The 21,245-nt window shown below is 32.1% G+C and overlaps 1 protein-coding gene across 3 annotated transcripts in view; it reads right to left on the bottom strand.

Annotated features, from left to right (window-relative positions):
• LOC117793283 (fasciclin-2) overlaps positions 1–21,245 on the bottom strand; it is a 121,412-nt gene that overhangs the window by 86,601 nt on the left and 13,566 nt on the right. The gene's annotated exons all lie outside the window — the stretch shown is intronic.

The following is a 21,245-nucleotide window of genomic DNA, read 5'->3' as shown; positions in this document are numbered from 1 at the left end:
TTTGCCCCGCTTAAGTATTTAGATATTTTGTCCAGCAAAAATCGCATCGTAGTTCGCATCATTTTTTTTACTCTTTGCAGTTTTTTTTTTTTTTCTGTTGTTGCTGGTCGCCTCTTGCATTTTCACATGAATTGGCAATTTTTGTCTGGTGGCAATGTTCAGTTCTCTGCCATTTTGGGCAAAAATGAATTATAGTCTCATATACATAGTGAGTGTGTGTGTTGGTGTGTGTGTGTGTGTGTGTTGTGCTGGTGTGTGTCTATGGCCGTTGCATCTAGGCATTTGCAACTTGTGGCAAGTACAGTTGCGTTACTCTCCAAGCCGGAGCATTTGACGATTTGTCAAAGGAATAGAGTCGTTTTTTTTTTTTTTTTGAATAAAGTTCAACTTGCTGACCTCGTTTTATAATATTTATAACCATAATATCATATATAAAAGCTTGTTTAATAGAGGATAACTAAGTTAAGATACGCTTAGGAGCTTTTGATGTACAATGTTGGGGATTGAGAAACGGTTTTTTAAATTTAACTTAGTTCAGCAAGACAGTAAATAAAGACTGCTGATCTTACACACACTCTGTAAATGTTTGCCTATGCGAATGTCGAAAATAATGCAAGTCGTATTTTTCTTATTGTACGAGCAAATCGTCTCAGCTGCGTTGTGTGAAAATTTCAGGTTTCTAGGTCTGACGGTTTAGTCTCCACAATGATCTGTCAGTCAGTGAGTCAGGACAAAGTGTTTTATATATATTGTTATTAATTGTAATGTTGTAAAGACTTTCACATAACTTTAATTACAATTTTGTAATTCTTAACTTAAATAAAAATAAAAGAGTTTGTTAATTAATTCAAGATAGTTTTGGTAAATAAATAAAATATATAAAAAAAAAAACATAATTTTAATTTTTTTAATCTGATTATTTTTTTTAGTGGATTTTCCTAATTTATAAATCCGTTCTTTTAATCCTTATTTTGTTGACTTAAAATTTTATTATTTGTTTATTTTTCCTTTGTTTTTGTGTATCCTCAACAAATATTTGGAGTTTTGCTTGGGATAACACTGTAAACAGTTTGAAATGGTCATATAACAAGCTTAGATCCGTGAAATGAGACTGCTGGACTCGCAGATACCCTGTATATAGTATGAGTGATAAACAAAAAAAAACTGGAGCAGTAAAAAAGACTGATAAACTTGAATATATCCCTTATCACAAATAAATTTGTACTATAATTAATTATATGTGCCATCTTTTCCATCAATATGCCTCTTTCTAACAGTTTTAAAATGTATACAGGGTATCCAAAACTCATTTGCCGGACTAACCACAACAACAAGAGTAAAAGAGAGCGATTAGTTGACCCAGAAATCAAAGCAGCTGCTCTTTCCAATCTCTTCTCCCGATTCCGTAAGGTTATAAATACACACATGTGTATTTCAGATGCGCAGATACACATGTTAAGATACTTAGATACTTAAAGTCTGGTATGTTATATATGCACTCTAATTTTGCTCTTGTTAATTTTGGCGACACATTTCGACACAGAATGAGAGAGAGAGAGAGAGAGAGAGAGAGTGATGTAGAGAAAGAGAGAGAGCAATGCTTTTGGGCCTGTGATATTTATAGTTTCGTTTTTTGCTGATAAAACTTTGGATATTCAACAAAATCAATTGCCGAATGAGATGGAAAACACTTTGAAGTGGCGTGTGGCAAACTTTTCTATTCTTTCTTAACTCTTCTCGTCTCTTGCTCTCTACACTTTTGCTATTTTGATACCATTCATGTTTAGCTCGGAAAAATCTCTGCTTTTTGTTGTATGCGCATAAACAAAACTATAAAAATTGTTGTTGTTAAAACAGGCGCCACAAATGTTATAGGAGCTGACTTCACCCTCATTTTCCCCCTTTTGTTGAGAGTTCCTACCGCCAAAATGCCTGTGTTTGGACCCATTGTATTTATAGCCAACCTGACAGTGGAGGGAGGTCAAAAGATAGCCCGGATTTTTTTTTTTTTGCTTCCCTTAGTTTTAGGCTAATTGAATTTCTGTCATGTCAATAAACAAAAAACTCATTCAAGTCATAATTAAAATGGCCACCCACACCAAACAGTTCTATAAATACAAATGCCACAAGTAATGCCAAGATAATGAGATTTCTCTAAAAATATATCAACCGTTTTACAGGTGGTCTATAAAAAGCTATAGCTGATTAAAAATGTTTTAAATACATTGAACTTAATTATATTTAAGCTTTTATTTGTTTTCTACAAATTATGACATAGGAAGTTGATTTAAATTGCAACTTAAGACTTAGCACAAAAATCGACTTCTAGCCATACAATTTTTTTTAAACGAAATTAATAAAACTTGTTTGCAGAATGAATTAAAAGGTCAAATTATGATCAAAATTACATTCTGTTTGAAAATCGGTTGAGTTTTGATAAAGTTATGACAGTTGGAAGTTGGTCAGACCTTCGACTACTAACTTTACAAGTCAAAATTTTTGTTCGATTTGACATGATTTTTTACAGAAAAATGAAAGGTCTCAGAATCAAATTTAAAGTGTTGTTTTATACTAATTACGATATAAGGAGTTGATTAAAAGTGAAAACTTGAGATTTAAAGTTTTGAATTTTCAAAATTTCAAAGGGGGGACCCTTAGCATCCAAACCGAATTCTGGTCGAAAATTATAAAGTTTTCTAAATTCTCAAAATTTGAATGCAGAATGAATTTAGAGGCCAAATAATAATCAAAATGACATTCCACTTAAAAATCGGTTGAGTTTTGACAAAGTTATGCAAGTTTGAAGTTGGTCAGATTTTGGATCTAGCTACTTTGCAAGTCAAAATTTTTGTTCGATTTGAGGTGATTTTTTACAGAAAAATGGAAGGTCTCAGAATCAAATTTCAAGTGTTGTTTTATACTAATTACGATATAAGGAGTTGATTAAAAGTGAAAACTTGAGATTTAAAATTTTGAATTTTCAAAATTTCAAAGGGGGGACCCTTAGCATCCAAACCAAATTCTGGTCGAAAATTATGAAGTTTCCTAAGTTCTCAAAATTTAAATGCAGAATGAATTAAGAGGCCAAACAATGATCAAAACGACATTCCGTTTGAAAATCGGCTCAGTTTTGACAAAGTTATGGAAGTCTGAAGTTGATCAAAGTTAAACTAGCCAATTTAAATAAACAAATTGCGTATTTTAATAAAATGTAATCCAAGCGAAACTCATACAAATTATATATTACAACTGTTGCAATTAATCAGTCAATTTGTTTATCAATCAAAATTCCAACGACAACATTCTCTTCAATCATTTAATAAAAAGCAAATTAGAATTTGAATCAATAGTAAACCATAGAAATGTAAGTTTAAACTGTCAGTTGCATAAAGTTTAAATAGCTTTAAAGTTGTTACAACAAATAACATTGACTAATAAAATAGCACAAAGTGCAATTGAGTGTATTCATTGATTCAAATGCCTGTATTCATTGCGACAAACATGAATGAAATTGTTGGTTTATTTAAAGTTGGTACAAATCGTTTATATATTTGGATATGCTTGAGCTAGTTGACCTTTGAACTGACAGATGCAGATGAATGTTTAGCTATTTGAGTGTGTGAGTGTATGAGTGTTTGAGTGTTGATGTGAGTACACTCCAAATAAATATTCAATGTCAATGCAGCTGTTTCGCTTGACAAAAACAAACCATCAACAGCAGCAACAACAATAGCAACTGTTGCTACTAAAAATAACTAAACACACACACACACACAAAATTTACACACACTTCACACGTGTCAAAATTAGTTGTTGCTTTGTTCACACATAACAAAATTTTTGACAAATAATTTGACAACTTTATGCCCAAAAAAAGGAGCATTTTCATTTGATTTCCTGATTTCCTTGCTTACCCATTCCGTGGAGTTTTCCCTCATATGCATATGGAAATTTATGCGTGTTGCTTTAGTTTTTCCAGTGTTGTTAAAGTGTTTTCAAGTGCCTGTCGCTGTCTGACTTACAATTTATGACATGCAATTAGTGTGTGTTGTGTGTGTTGTGCGTGTGTTGTGCGTGTTGTGAGTGTTGTGTGTGGGTGTGTCACATTGCATTGTCACCTCTAATGACTTGTCGTCATATGACGGAGCATAAACAGGCCATTAAAATACGCGACTACCGAAAACATTTCACGTGTCGATTACAATTTATGATTTTGCCATTGAAATTGAAGAGATTTTCCTCCCCTGCCATTTATTTTCTTCCTTGCCTTCATTCGGCACTCCTTAGTCTGTCTGGTTTTTTCCAGTGTTGTTGTGAATGTTTTTATTAATATGCGACACTTACCTAAAATGAAAAAAACAATAAAAATACAAGAGTTAGTTTAAGTATTAATACTTTCTCTTAAAACTACATGCATAGTTGGATATTAGAAGCTAATTTCTTATTGTATTTTACATTAATATAGTATTTTAAAATTAATTTTACAAAACAAGTTACATAAGAATAAGAACCAAGGGATTCAGCTATGAAATTATAAAGAGAACTGCACATTATTTTATTAGATACATATGTATCTTTTTCAGGGACTGTAAGTAATGATATATATTTATAATTATTATTATTTTTGAGCATTAAAAGAAAACTCATAAAGTCATAATTATTATTAATAATATTATGAAATTATGATTAATAATCATTATTTTTGAGATTCAATAAACTGATAAAATAATGATTATAATTATTAATATTACTGGATTATTATTAATAAATAATCATTATAATGATTATAATTAAAAATATTACTGGATTATTATTAATAAATAATCATTATTTTTAAAGATAATAATCATTAATCAATATTTTTAAGCATTACAATAAAGCTAATAAAATAATGATTTGTAATTGTAAATTGTAATTTTGCTCAAAAATAATGATTTTATTAAATTTTATGATTATCATAAAATTGTCAATTTTGTAATGAAAATTATAGTGATTGCAGTTTCTAATAGTTTTTTTTAATGCGTGCATTACGCTATATAACTCATTAAGAATTTCAAACAAAAATGAATGCAATCATAATCTGTACTTTTTCATGCTATACCTCATTGAGAATTATAATAAAATTTACTTTTAATGCACTTTAAAGTCTAGTTGAAATATTATTATAATTAATAAATAATCATTATTTTTTAAAATAATAATCATTAATTAATATTTTTAAGCATTACAATAAAACTAATAAAATTATGATTTTTCATTGTAAATTGTAATTTTGCTCAAAAATAATGATTTCATTGAATTTTATGATTATCATTAAATTGTCAATTTTATAATGAAAATTATAGTGATTGCAGTTCTTAATAGTTTTTTTTAATGTGTGCATTAATGAGTTTTAAACAAGTCTAAAAAAATTCTATCTCATAATCTGTACTTTTTCATGCTATACCTCATTAAGAATTATAATAAAAATTACTTTTAATGTCTAGTTTTTTACAGTCAACCACAAATTGAGCTCTATTTATAGACGTATCGCATGATCCTGTGTATCTTATGATCTTGAGCATATGCCAGAGTGGCAAACCACCAACTTCTTAAGTCCGTAAGCCAACTTAAGACCCAAAACAAATACAAAAAAAAAAAAAAAAAAATTGAATTGTAAACAACAATTAAGAAACTTAAAACCCACTGATGACAAAATGTACAACAAATGCGTTTAAGTGCGGCACAAGCGCATTAATTTTCGGATTTCCGCGGCAACCACCAACCACCAAAAATATATGCACACCCCAACACACACACACGCACACACAGACACACACAGAGCCACCCTCATAATGTTATGGGTAGCTAAAGATTAATGCTAATTGAAATGCATGGGCTCGGGAAATGTTCCTATTTTTTTTTTTCTATTTTCTATTTTCTTGTCTTTCGTTTTGAATAGAAATTGTGTTTGAGTTGAGTTCAGTTGAGTTGTCTTTTTCCGGGACTCAAATGAAGTGTTAAGAGTCGGCCCGAAATGCTTGGGCTTCACATAAATCACATTTTGCAATTTGGCAAAGTGCATGCCAAAAAAAAAAGCATATAGAAAGATACAATGACAAACGCTTAAGATACATTGCAGATACCCACAAAAACAGTTAAGACAAAAGTCCAAACAGTTCTAGATTTTGTAGAACCCTCTGGGCAACATTTTCTTGAATTGTCAAATGGGCTCTGATTTATGTGGCTGCAAAAATCAAATTATTATTTTCTTTTTCATACCCTGTAGCCAAGGAAATGGGCACAACGGGTATGCTTATATTGGGAATGCACATAAATGCAACTTTTCTTTTTTTTTTTCCTTAAAACAGTTTTCTTTCCTTTTTAAATAATTTTTTTGTGTTTTCTAAGCGTTAAAAATCTTACATTTTTTTTATAAGCTAGTTCGCTTTAAAAATCTTTGTATGAGTTTTGCTCTAAAATTATTCAAGTCTACCGCATATTTGAGTTTATTATCTACACTGTCTACAAATTTCAGAAGAATCGCTGTATAAAAACAGCTTTAATTTAAAAACTTAAAAAAGAGACATAAATTAGTTTTCTTTATGATAAATACAAAAAATGTTCTACTTTTCATTTATGTAACTGTAAAAACAATATACAACTTAAAATTTACTTTATTCCTAATAAATTGACCAATTTTCTTACTCTTTAAAAAGCATTCTAAGTATTGTTTATTGCAAAAAAGTTATGTAATAAAATGTAACTATTTAAAAGAGTGATTTTTATATTTAGGCTAGTTTAAAGGGTATATCCAACGTCGACATTTGGCATTTGTTTATGTTTTTGGCTCACCCTCAAGTATGACAATAATTTTTAGTTGTATTTCGCGTCACTCTGCCCTCTTTCGTCCCCCTCTCTCTCTGTTCTCCAGATGAGCGATAATATTGTTCGCTTTGCTTTTGCGTAGCGCCATTAAAACTATGCCAACTGAGAGTCCCCCTCTATAAGAAATCTTAGCCAGACGCAGCGGGTGCTTCTTCTTTCAATGATTTTTGGCTATAAATTTTGCTTTGTGTATTTTTTTTTTTCTGGCTGTGCCCAAAATTGAGTTGACATTGTTGTTCAGAATATTAAGGGAATGGTTTGGAGTTGCTTTAATTGACATATTATGTAAACAGGATAGTTAACATTTCGTTTCCAATTCGTTTCGTCTCATTTGAGGACCTTCTTGGTCCTGGATAAATGGAAAAGTGGGGGGAATAAAACTCACAGCTGTATTTATACAGCCGTTAAGCTAAAGTGCTTTTTAGGTTAGGATACGCTTCTGGACAGCCCTCTGACAGTTCTAATTGGAAAAATATGTTGTAACCCATAGTGAATTCGAATACTTTCCATTTGTGCCTTGGTTACATTTCGTTTGCTAGTTTTTTTCATTTTTTTTTTTTTTGGTATTGATAAAAATTCGAACAAACAAATTTCCATTCCCTTCCCCATTGTCATTCCCAATCCTGCGTCTAATTAAGTTTTTCGACAATATTTCTATGGAATTTCTTGCTGGCAGATCAAAAGCTACTGATAAACTGCAGCTGGCTTCTGTTTTGGTTACGACTTCTAGGCAAAATATTCATATATGTAGCATTGATATATTGCATTTAGATAGGGTCAGGCCATGCATAATTAAACACCAGACAGACAGACAGACAGACAGACAGACGAACAGACGAACAGACACAATTTGTCTTGACTGGAAACAAGCGTTTCGTTTACAAGAATTGTTCCCATTTCCCTATCAATCTTGACAATCAATTTGAAGTGAAAACCCACAATTTGTAGAACGAATTTTGGCAATTCATTTTAACTGTCTAGCATTTATTTAATTTAGAATTCGCAACTTGTTTTAGTTAAAAGACACTCAACTTATTCGCTTATGAAATATTATTAAGTTTTATTACAACATCAAAATTAAAAACTAACAGTTCGCAGAACTATTTTTTTCAATTTATTGTCCAGCATTTATTTAATTTAGAATTCGCAACTTGTTTTAGTTAAGAAACATTCGAGTTTTTATCTTAAGAACTATTTTAAAATTTTTTTAAAACATCAAAACCAAAAGCTAAAAATTTGCAGAACTATTTTTTTCAATTTATTGTCTAGCATTTATTTAAATTAGTTAAAAGACACTCAACTTATTCGCTTAAAAATTATTTTTAAATTTTATTATTACATCAAAATTAAAATCTAACAATTTGCAAAACTATTTTTTTCAATTTATTGTTCTTTATTTTTATAATGTCAAAAAGGTCTAATTAAAAAATTAAAATTTAAACTAAATGATTATATTTTGCCGAACTATTTTTGTCAGTTAATTTCAACTATTCTGCATTTGTTAAATTTAAAATTTACAACTTGTTCTAGCTTAAACATAATCAAACTAAATTTTATTCACAACAATAGGATCTTAAAACAATATTCCCATCAAAACTGCAGACTTAACGACGACATAAGCAATTTTCTTTTATAATTCGCAACTAGTTTAAGCGCTGAAGTGTTAAAGCAGCCAAGTTGACCTTGAGAGTTACAACTGCAAAAGAAACTTGTAAAGAAACCTCAATTTTAGCACAATTTAAGGCAAGTTTTGTTTGCTTTCTCTTGGAAAATGTGTAGAGACCCGGGAGATTTGTAAGTCGGCCCTTAAATGTTTGCAATGCCAGGCTGTAAACTCAAAGAGTCAGCCGACTGGAACGCCCTCGACAATCAAAACAAACACCTAGAGGGGCACTTAAAATAGACACCAGATATGATAGTACTCTCAATGGGGAATGGATGAATGGATGAATGGATATTCCGGAGCGGGGAGAGTGAGAACAAAAAGTTGACACCTCGACTATTTAGTGGCCATGGCAATGGCGTCAGCTTCTTGGTCTTTTCCCTCGATATATATATATATATTTATAGAATTTCGATATATTTTCGTAGAGTGGCAGTCAGTAATTGTCGCATGCCTTTCACAATGTGCGCGTATCCATAAGATACATAAGTATCTGCGTGTCGAGTCGCAGGCTGGCTCATTATTTGTTGATGCGCTTTGTCTCAAACTAAATGCCGTCTGGGGAGCTAGCTATTTGTATTTTTATAACTATATGGGAAACATATTCGTATATAGTATATACATAAATATGTACACAGAAAAAAAGAGCGAAACTATTCAGTATTTTCGGACCAAGCACAATATACTCGATTTAAGCAAGATTTTTTTAGTTTTTATTATTAAATTTTATAAGAAATTTAAGCTTGAATATTAAAAAGATTTTTTATATGTGTACACTAATAAAAATAAATGTTCTAAAATCCAGATTTTTGTATCAAAACTAAAAGTTTTGGTCTGAAAAATGCGTCGAGAACATAAAATTCTTAGAGTAAGAAAATCTCGTAAAAATATCTCGTAGTTCTCATTAAAATAATTCATGTTTTTAAACAAATAAAGAAATTCGAAAGATTTGTAAATTTATAATTTTTTTATTGTTGTTTTATTTTGTTATATCTCAATATATACATTTTATTCTGGCTTAGTAAGGCCTTCCTTGTAAAGGATTGTTATTCGAACTATTATTTTAAACTTTCCCAACCATTTAAGATTTTAATTTTTATAATGAACTGCAACTTTTAAATTGAATATTCTTAGTATTGATAATATTTTAAGATCATATTATCAATACTAAGAATATATAATACAGTTTTTTATTAGAATTTAAATCTTTATGGTCCTATTTTAGGGACAAAATATTTACAATGAATGTTCTTGATTTTAGAAGTTGGTCTTTTTTTTCTGTGTACATATATGTAAATACTTATAGACATATGAGCATATATATATTGCCACTGTGACAGTGGCATTCCCGAAACCGTACAGGGGAACATGCAACCCCAACATGCCACCCGAAAAAGAGGGGGGCATAAATATAATACGAGGCACAACCACATCAGCATCACCGCCAGCTTGACTTAAGTGGTTGGCTCTATAGCCAATCTATCTCTCCCTTTCACTCTCTGTCTATCTCTGGCTCTTCGCTCTGTGAATTGTCTCCTAAAGATGCGAACAAAGCACTTGCGACAATATATCAAAAGCGGCGACTGTGCAACCAAAAGGAACGACACAGGCTCCAAGTTGCAAGTTGCAAGTAGCAAGTAGCAAGTAGCAACTGAAACTGCGAGTGTGGGAAATTGTTTTAATTAGCTGAGCATATGTGAGAGTGAATGTGAATAACGAATAACTAGTTTGAATACAAATAAGCTGACAAAGCCAACTAGCTGTGAACTCAAAGAGAATACGAAAGGAGTTCATTAGATGGAATATAACATACATATATATTTATACAAAAATTATTATTTATATTATCATCATTATTATTATAATTGTCAGCATCATTATCATCTTTAATAGTGTCAGGAATAATTTCAACATTATAAATAATTTAGAAACACATTGAGTTTCTCAGTATTATTATTATGGTCAGCATTATTATTATCTTTAATACTGTCAGCAATATTTGCAACATTATTATAATTTCATTATAGTTATTGTCACTCATTTTATTAATTTTTAGAAATTCATTGAGTATTTTATTATTATAATTATTATTTTTCTCAGCATTAAGATCATCTTTAACACAGTGAGCAGTAATTTCATCATCAAAAATGCATTATAATTAGTATTGCTCATTTCATTGTTATTTAGCAACATATTGAGTATTTCATTAATATTTTTACTATCAAAATCATTATCATCTTTAATAACTTTAACAGAAATTCATTAAAATTGTCATCACTTAGATCATTGTTACTTAAAAACAGTTTAAGTATTTCATCATCACTATCATTAGCAACTAATTTTAGCTGTTTGCATTGTTATCACTACTTTCATTAGTTTCATATCTATGTAATTCATAAGAATTTTGACCATAGTTTTTATTATTATTACTTTTTTGCATTATAATTATAATTAGTACTTTGATTATTAATATCATCATTACTTGCGATCTATTTATCTACATCTTTGACAAATTCCATTACAGCAATCATTAATTTAATATTTTTCATTAAATTTTATATCCAACACTGTGCTGTGACCTTTGTGACCTTTGTCTAAGCCTTGACCTATGTTTTAAGCCCGGAACTTCGATGTTCACTTGTTTTAATGACCGCATAAAAAACATGTATATAAAAAAATATATTATATTTAAACTGCTGAAAATAATAATCAACTTCAACTTCCTGTGTGTAACTTTATACTTGATCAAACAGCAGGTACCCTAATTTATAAAAACCAGCAATACCCTGTGCTTAACAGTTGCATGGGGTATATAACTAAAATACTTTTTTTTTGTTTATTAATTTTTTCTGAAACAATTTTGGGTTTTTTTTTGTTATTTTTGTGGATTTTCACTTGATTCTCTGATATTTATTTTAGTTGCTGCAATCTTCAGCAATTTCTAGGGTATCTGATAGTCATTTAAGCTGCGAATATTCAGTAATTCGTCAATGCGTCAGTTGTGCCTTATTGGCAACCAAAAAAAATACAAAAAAAATACACATTTTCACGCATCGCTGGACAACAGAAACAGAACAGATGAATAGAGCACAAAATGAGAGAGACAAGGAGAGAGAGAGAGAGAAAAGTGGTGAAAACACCTGTTGTCATCGGTGAAGGGTTGCAGGGAAGAATTCTGTTATAGGCAGTTGAATTATGTGACGCTTCGTTAGCTGCATTAAGCGGCAAAATTGAATTAAAAAAGGCTCCAGAGAGAAAAAAAAAGTCAATGCTAAAAAAAGCATCAATAGTAACAAACAGAACAACAACAACAACGACAACAACAAACACAACATTTATGATTCATTGAGTGCAAAATGTCGCGAGCAGTCGTACAACTTCCGCAGGGTCCAAAAACAAAATTATCGAAGTGCCCGTCAGTCGATTGTCTTTTTTTATTGTTGTTGTTGTATGTGCCGTTGTTGCTGTTGTTCAATTTTTCCCCCGGTGCAAGATTGCGAGCATGTTTGGAGCATGTTTGTGTTGACAAATTGCCAGCTGGCTCAAATGATGGAAGAAAAAAGAGAGGAAAAAAACAACAGAGTCAAAGCCAAAAGGAAGTCATTTCAACATCATTAGGCAGCAACATCGATGAGCGATTAGGTAGAATAGCGAAGGGCAGAACACGGCAAGAGAAAGAGATAGGGAAAGAGAGAGGGACAGTGAAGGATAGAGAGAGAAAGCTACAGCAGAAAGTTGCTTAAGTAACTCGCAGTATTTAAAAAATAACTTAAGAAACAAAAAACTGTTGAATAAGCAGTGAAGATTAGAAAAATCTATATATATAAAGCTGTTCGTCCTGTACATTCACTTACTCATGTATTATTGTACAGGTCAAGCTGCACGAGATACAAATTTGAAATTTTGGGACAACAAAGCTATGACATTTTAATCTGGAGATAAGGCGGCGTTTTGGAAAATTCGACCTGCAAGTGTGTCAAAATCGAGCTCAAAGCTCGCGTTTATTTTGATTTACATATATCAGCGTTTGTTTAGTTTAGTTTTAGTTTTTTCTGAACTTTTTAAGCCAATATATAATATAAATAAATTTGAATTTTGTTAATTATCTAGATATATTTGGAGATTTGAATTTGAATTTAATAACTCGATTATTTTCGATTTTTACACCTCGATATTAAGCTCGATTCACAGTTTGCATTTACATCACTAGAAATAACTAATAGAAAAAAAATGCTTACTCCATTCTCTTTCTTGATAGATTTACAAACCGCAACTTTGTCAAGACTGTCTTGGAATCAATTAGCAAAGAAAGACAGAAGGGCAGAGAGGAGAAGAAAGTGTTTGTAGAAACTGGAACTGAGAAACGGAAGTTCTTTTAGTTTTCCGTTCCCTCTGTTAATTGTTTTTTATAGGAAAAAATGTTTTCTTCCGTTGCTGCGCAACTTTTTGCCAGAAGCTGGAGAAGAAACCGTTTAGGAAAATGCCAATGAGAGACAATTCTTCTAGCAATAACGAAGAGTCTACAGTCAACAGCAACTGTCTTCTGCTCAAGAAATTGAGTTTAAAGAAAGTTGTTAAACAAATTGTCAGCAAAAGTTAAATAAAATCTCAAGGGAGTTTTCCTAACAAGGTCATGTCTAGACTATAGTTAAAGTGAGGTCAATTATAGGCTGGCAATGTTATTATATTATGGAACTGGGTCTTGGGAAGAGAGTCTATGCCAAAGACCTATAAAGCAAACCAATTAACTGGCGTAATTCATGAGAATTGGGCGCAGACTTAACCCTAGAATTAGCTAGCAAAAGTCAAGACTTAATATTATCCTAATTGCAAGGGGGAATAGGGAAGAAAGTAGAAGGCACACGTATTGCACGCTTCTGCATAGTTTTCGAAATGAATAATTAATAAATCAAGAAATTAATGAGGCCGCAACACGCGCAACACAGGGAGGGAAACTATAGCTGGAAATTTTGTTGCAACACGCATTTTCCGAGACGACGTCATCAAATTTTCCGCCTATTTGTTTGCAACAAACAAAATTAAAACAATCATAAAAATAAAAATAACCAGAAAAGTAGAAGGAGGAGGATTGCTAGATGGAATGAAAGACAGCATGTGGCACTCCTTGTTGTGGCAATACAGAATTCCTCCTGCCACTTGGAGAGACAAAAACCGAAGGCCGTTAAAGCGACACGCGTCAGAAATCAAATGTCAACTCGGACATTGTTCTATTGTAGTTCCACTGAGGGTTAATCGAAGGGTGAGAGGGGGGTGGCAGCAACCCCCTAGGCGCCTTTTAAGGACACACACACACAAATTTTTGCAATTTTTTCCCATCTGCAGTCTCTTTCCACACCCTCTAATTGCCGTTGCACAATTGTTGTTGCCTCTCGCTTGTTGCAACAACAATTTTATTGCCAAATTGCCACAGCCAACTGTGTGAATTGATGTGCCTTTTGACAGCCCATACCCTGGAGGGATTTTGGGGAGGTAGCTCTAGTTGAAATCAGTTCAATTTTAATCTATTAACACTGCAATTTACGTAGCAGCCAAACGAACATTATTTTTTTCGACTGCAATTTTGCAAATTCTTTTAGGGTTTGTTAACACTAGACAACACTATTTATTGTACTTAATCATTCAAGATTAAAATGTAACAATTGTGAGCAATAAAACGCTCTTGTCAGCTTAAGTTCGCGTAGCAAAAAAAAAGATATTTTATCTTAATTCGAAATATCTAATTTACTTTTTGAAAAATGTTTCAAGCAATGCATTCGGAATTTTTTCATCAGAAATTTTTTTTTTTGTAATTTCAGACTATCACGAAACTTGAGTCAACATAAACAAATTCAACTAGTAAAATTTGTCTGAATAAATGGAAAACTTTATACAAATTACAAAAATAAAAAGTCATGGAATATCTTTTAATTTTAATAATAAAATTTGTTGCTTATAACGTTAAAAAAAATGTTTATTCACGTATATTTGTAACTTTTCAATTATTTCATAATAATAAACAAATAATGTTTATCTATAATTTATTATAGTTTTTTATTTATTTATCTATTATTTATAATTTAATATTAATAATTATAATCGTTACGGTTTCTGCCATCTCTCTTTTTTTTTCCTTGCCTAAAATTGATTGCTTTTAAATAAATATATTCTATTCATTTATTAATATTTAAACAGAATAATTATTACAAATTTAATTTTTTTAAATTATATTTGTTACGGGTGTTGCATTTTTTGGCTTAGATATCTGCTCAAAATTTGCTTGCTTCAAATAAATAATTCCTAATCATTAACCAATATCTAAAAATAATATTTATTTCAAAAATATTTTTTTTATAAAATCTTTACAGTTTGCGCTCTTTCTCTCTTTATTAATTTTATTTTTCTAATAAAATATTTCCCATACATTTATTGCTTTTAGCTTATACTATCTTGTAGTCCAGTGTAAACAAAATTGTTAGCTGCTTGATTTGCTTTGTCTTCGACGTTGGTCATTCGTTGGGTTGGTTAATTTTTCACCAACAATTTGCCTAGATAGACTAAAAAAATGAAGCCATAAAAAGAATGGAATTCAAAACAAATATAAAAATAAATGCAGTACAAAAGGCAAAGATGCTTGTAAAATTAAGAAGAAATAAGTAACTAAATACGCAAAATGCCAAAACTGAATCAGCAAAATTTGAGCATCAGTCGCTTGTAAATGTATCTGCAATTTTTGGTGTATCTGTTTCTGTAGCTGTATCTTAAGCTGTATCTGTGTGCGTTTTATGCGCTTTACTTGGAAGTGCTGCAAAAGCTTAAAAAGCATAAAGAACTCCAACAACAGCAGCAACAAAGAGAAAGAGCAAGAGGAAAAGGAAAAGGAGAAGACACGAAAGATACGAGACACGAGATGAGCTCAAGACAATGTCGAATCATTTCGCTGGAAGCCCGCAAAGAGGTAAAATACTAAACTTTACAACACTCATCAGATGTGGGCTTGAGCACTGGAGATGCGTGTAAGCTGAAGCATTAGATATGTACGTAAGTTTACAGGCTAGACAGATAAGCTGATAAGCAGAAAAACTCGAGATGAAATTCAGTTGAAGCAGTACACAGAAAATAAAATTCCGGATATCGGAATAAAATTAATACAATGTAGGATCAGAAGCACAGCAATCCAATTAACCAAGCACAATATTAAATTTCAAATAATTTTTTATTAAAGCCTTAAGGCCGGAATGAACTACTCAAGTCATCATTTACTACACTGATAAAAAAAAGAATTTAGTTCTCGACATATTTTTAAGATGAAAATTATAAATATTTGAAAGCCAAATTTTCTTAAAAATGCAGTTTGTAAGAACAAAAATTTTTGAATTTTATGTTTTTCTCTAAAGAAATAAAATATTTATAAATATTAAAAACTGTTAAGACACATATTTATGTTTTTTTTTGGTTTTCTTTTAAAAAATGAAATATTTTTGAATATTTAAAATAATGAAAATTTAGGAATAACACCGTAACCGTAAGGTCAAAGAGTTGACCAACTTCCAACTGTCATAACTTGATCAAAACTGAGCCGATTTTCAAGCGGAAAGTCATTTTGATCTTGGCTTGGCCTCTAAATTCATCCTGTATTCAAATTTAATTCATTTAGAAAATTTTTAATTTTTTTTTTCGATTTTTATGGTAAGGGTCCCCCCTTTGAAATTTCGAAAATTCAAAATTTTAAATGTCAAGTTTTCACTTTTAATCAACTCCTTATATCGTTTTTAGTATAAAACAACACTTTAAATTTGATTCTGAGACCTTTCATTTTCTTGTAAAAAATCATGTCAAAATTAAGAAAAATTTTGACTTGTAAAGTTGCTAGGTCAGAGGTGTGAGCAACTTTGAACTGTCATAGCTTTGCCAAAACCTAACCGATTTTCAAGTGGAATGTCACTTTGATCGCATTAAAACACAAATTTTTGTTCTTTAATGTATGTTTCTAAAAAATAAAATATTTCAGAGTATTTAAAATTGTTATATTACATATATTTGTATTTTGGTGTTTATTTCTTAAAAAGTTATTTATTTAGAATGCAGATTTCTGAATTTGGCTGCTGAAGAGTGTGAAAAAGAAGATTGGGAATGAAAGTAAGCTAATTTCTTTTATTTTTTTTTTAACGGCCTCCTGATGATTCGTCCCAACTTTCCAGTAAATTATACTTTATTGTTGCTTTCAGCTTAAATTGAGGACACGACACGCGCTCAACTCTGTGTCTCAGTCCTTGCAGCTTCTCTTCCTTCTCTCTCTCTCTCTCTCTCTCTCTCTCTGCTCATTTAATCTCTCTCGCTCAGTTGAAACACCCAAATAAAATTATGAAACCGAAACAGTAAGTTGAGAGTAAAGATAAACCCATAAGTTACGTATGCCATAAACTTGTCCGTTTATCTGTCCGTCCATTTGTCTGTCTGTCTGTCCGTCTGTCTTACTCCGTTACTTTATCCATTGGAATCTCAGCACGCAATGTGAATGAACTTTTACTTTTAGCAGACGCCAAAAGGCATTTGGGAAGAGAAGAAGTTGTAGTTGCAGGTACCGCATGAAAAGCATCATTAATCTTGGCAGACTAACCCTAACAATGACCGTATCCAAAAACTCCTATACCCCCACCCAGTATGCAATACCTATACCGTATCCCTATCAGTTACCATTTGCTGACTCAGCTGTGGGGCACATTGTTATTAATGGGTTAAGCTAATTATTGACAGTGATGTCTGTCCTCTGCACTGACTAATGTTCTGCCTGCAACTGCGACTCCAACTTCCTCTTTAGTCCAACCTATACTTCATCCCATACTCCGCCAACACAACTGACAACAATAACAATCAATTTAAAATTCTTTCCAATACATTTGGCACTCAAATTATGCATGACAAATGTTTAAAAGTTCATGACTAAAATGCAAACAAAGGGAACTGGCAACTGTTAACTGGGTATCCAGGAAAACCCGTTGGGAATTGGAAGGGAAACGTGGGAGAGGGTGCTCCAACGTTTTTACAGGATTGTAAGACAAGCTGCTGATGCCAGAGTTGCCGCGTTGCCATGTGAAAAATTGCCATAAAATTATGAAAATATACGCTAAACTATGCCCCAACCCAGAGTGCAACAGACAGCGAAAGGGAGGAGAGGGGAAGAGGGGAATAAGGCGAAGAGGAACAGAGAAGACAGTGTGAAGCAACCTTGCATCAGTCAGTTTTGATTGCAGGCAAGTTCTCAAAGTTTTGCGTACGTTTCGGGGTCCAAGCCCGAATGATGACAGACGGCCAAAAAGACGCACAGTGGTGTCCTATACAAAGGGGGGCAATGGAATCTATTCAAGAAAACTTTTCAAAGAAAAATGTTTAAATAAACTGAAGAATAGAAAGAGTAAGTAGCGTTTAATATCCAAGCAGCTACATATTACGTTTTCCAACACTGGCTAAGCAAACAATATTATTCAATAATATTTTAGTTAAACTTTAGCTGAAAATTTAGTTTCAAAAACAAGTTATTTACATTTTCAAGCTGAAGACGCCTTTAAAAATTATTGTAAACTTTTGTATCTTTTACGTTTTCCAACACTTGCGTTGTTTAGCAAATTATGCAACACTATTTTATAAATAACTTGATCTGTAATCCATTTTTTAAATTAAGTAACTCATTTAGAAAATTTAAGTGAAATTGAAAAATGTAGCAATAGTAAACTTTTATATTTAAGCAACTACACATTATATTTTCCAACACTTGTTATGCACACAAAATTATCCAATACTATTCTTGAGTACTTGCATTGAAATCCTTTTCAAATAACAAGCTTAAATACCTTTAAAAACAATTTCAATAAAACAAATAAAATATTTTATTTATTTGTATTATGCAGAAAATATTATTCAACACTACTGCTTAAAAACATGAGTCTTTTTTTATACATATTTGGATTAATTTTTAAGTGGATCTGATGTGTCATCCAGAATTATTAACTGAAGAATAAACCATTCTATATTTTAATATTTAAGCAACTGCATATTTTGCTTTACAACACTGGTAATGCATATAAAATTATACAGTACTACTATTTGAATATTTTAATTGCAATCTGTTTCATAAGCAATGTTAAAAATGTGTCTTGAAATCACTAAATTTGGACTCAAATTTGATCACATAGCTCCCTTTTTTACCTCCCCTAACCCCTTTTTAGGGGTACCAAGGTCTGCGACGCCTATGACTTTTCGAAATGGGTAACGTAGCAAATTTAGTCAAGGTAACTCTCATCACTCAGGCAACAGCAAACAGAACAGCGCAGAAAAAAAGACGAGAAGAAGCGACAATGGAGCAAAATTGAGCTAAAGTGAAGTCAAAGACGTGGCCAAGGAGGGGAAGATTTTAGCAGGGGCAGGGGGAAAGAGGGGTGCAGAAGCAGAGGCAGGCAAAATGTTGATAATGACGCCAACGCACGGTTCTGAGAGCCAAGGAACATCATGTGAATGTGATGGAAGTGAATGCAGATGAAATTGGTGTAGGAAAGATGTGCGGAAAGAAGCGGGGAAAATGGGGAATGGAGTAGACAATCCGTTTATTTGGTTAAATGCTGAAAATTGGCAAAACGCAGCGGAATGAGAAGAGAAGCAAAAGAAATAAACGAAGCAAGAGCAAGCAAATCTGTGACTGCACTTTTTTTTTTTTTTTTTGGCCTCTTGTCAGAGTTGATGAGCTGCAGCTGATAGTTTGGGGCTTAATGGTGGGAAAAATGCATGAAAACAGCAAATAAAAAACAAGGTACGACTGACTAAAAAGGGGGCGTGGTGTGGGCGGCTAAGCAATTGGAGTGTGGGAAAATTTAATAAGTGGGAACAGTACCAGATATGCTCAAGTGAAAGCCACACAGAAAGAGAGAGAAGAAGAATTAAGCTTATGCAAAGCGAAAGACAAAGAGATTGAAATACTGAGCTCAGCATATAACCAAATAAAATCCAATGCAATACAATTGACAAATAGAATCAGATGTATGCTCACAAAAAAAAAAAATTGATTAAACACATTCTCAAACCAAATTTCAATTCCAATACCAATTCCAATGTCCTGTTGCTGCCTTGCACTTTGCATTACCAATTACACAAAAAAAAATAGAAAATAGAAATGACCAGCGACTAAAAGGTAAGTGAAGAGCATTTGTGGAACGTCAACGAACCACGAACCACGACAATTGGGGTCGGCAATCAGGAAATGTGAAAAAAGAATAAGAATCACCGGTGAAAATGGGGGAAAACGAAATCGAACTTGGGTCTCATTGTTATGCAATTGCAGCGGGACGTTAGTCAATTAAAAAAAAAAAAAGAAAAAAATAGGGGTGTAAAAGGTATTTGGATAGACTGTAGTCCATTCTCTAGTCCAAGGGATTAGAGACGAAGTCGTTTCTAGCCACGTATCATTGACCTTTTGGCACACGTCATTGCCTGCGTCTAAATGTTTCCCCTCTCTCTCTTTCTCTCTCCCACTCTTTCTCTATCTGTGTGAGACATAATCCAATTAGCAATTAGTTGTGTATGCCAGGCGTCATCAGGTTACCTGAGCACCAAAGTGAGACCCTCTTTAGATGGTTCAATAGATAGGCGCAGGTAGTGAAAGAACCCTGTCCTCCTACCAATACCAATACCAATCCCAAATCCAATCACATTCCCTGCTCCCTGCTCTCTGTTCCCTGTTACCAGTTCTATATGCATTTTAGGCTCTGTCTAATGCATTACGCATGCCAATGCCGACTAAATGACTCAATTTAGTATGCCAGGGGCGCACTTGTAAGGCATACAGCACGTCTGCCTCAACTTCCTGTCAAGACTGAGACTCCGACTTCTCATCTTCCACTCCTCCTGCTCCTAACACAAATGAAATATATATAGGTACTACTAAGAACATTCTAGATGTAGACTAAACGACAAACTGTTTTAAATTATAAAGATCAGTACTTAAGAAAAACTATGAATAAGTTCAATCAGACAGAAGAAAGTATGGGAAAATTAAATTTTCCAATTTTAATGCAGAATCAAAGTAGAGGCTTATTAATGATAAAATTGACATTCCGCAAGGAAATCGGTTAAGATTTGACAAAGTTATGACAGCTTAAGTTTGTGAAAAATATTAAATTTTCAAATTTTGATGCAGAATCAAAATAGAGACATAACAATGATAAAATTGCTTACCGCTAGGAAATCGGTTAAGATATGACAAAGTTATGAAAGGTTAAGTTTGTGAAAAATATTTAATTTTAAAATTTTGATGCAGAATCAAAATAGAGGATTATTAATGATAAAATTGACATTCCGCAAGCAAATCGGTTAAGATTTGACAAAGTTATGACAGCTTAAGTTTGTGAAAAATTTATAACTTTTAAATTTTGATGCAAAATCAAAATAGAGGCTAAAAAATGATATAATTGCTATTCCGCAAGGAAATCGGTTAAGATTTGATAAAGTTATGACAGCTTAGGTTAATGAAAAAAATTTAATTTTTAAATTTTGATGCAGAATCAAAATAGAGGCTAAATAATGATAAAATTGATATTCCGCAAGGAAATCGGTTAGGATTTGACAAAGTTATGTCACTTTGAAGTTTTCGTCAAATATAAAAAAATGGACAGCGATCGAAAGTATCGACAAAAGGACAGTAATCGAATAAAAATTAATTTACCAATTT

Source organism: Drosophila innubila, chromosome X (genome assembly GCF_004354385.1).
Source record: "Drosophila innubila isolate TH190305 chromosome X, UK_Dinn_1.0, whole genome shotgun sequence".
Taxonomy (NCBI): Eukaryota; Metazoa; Arthropoda; class Insecta; order Diptera; family Drosophilidae; genus Drosophila; species Drosophila innubila.
The sequence above is the reverse complement of the archived record's forward strand: the minus strand, read 5'-3'. Positions and strand labels throughout refer to the sequence as shown.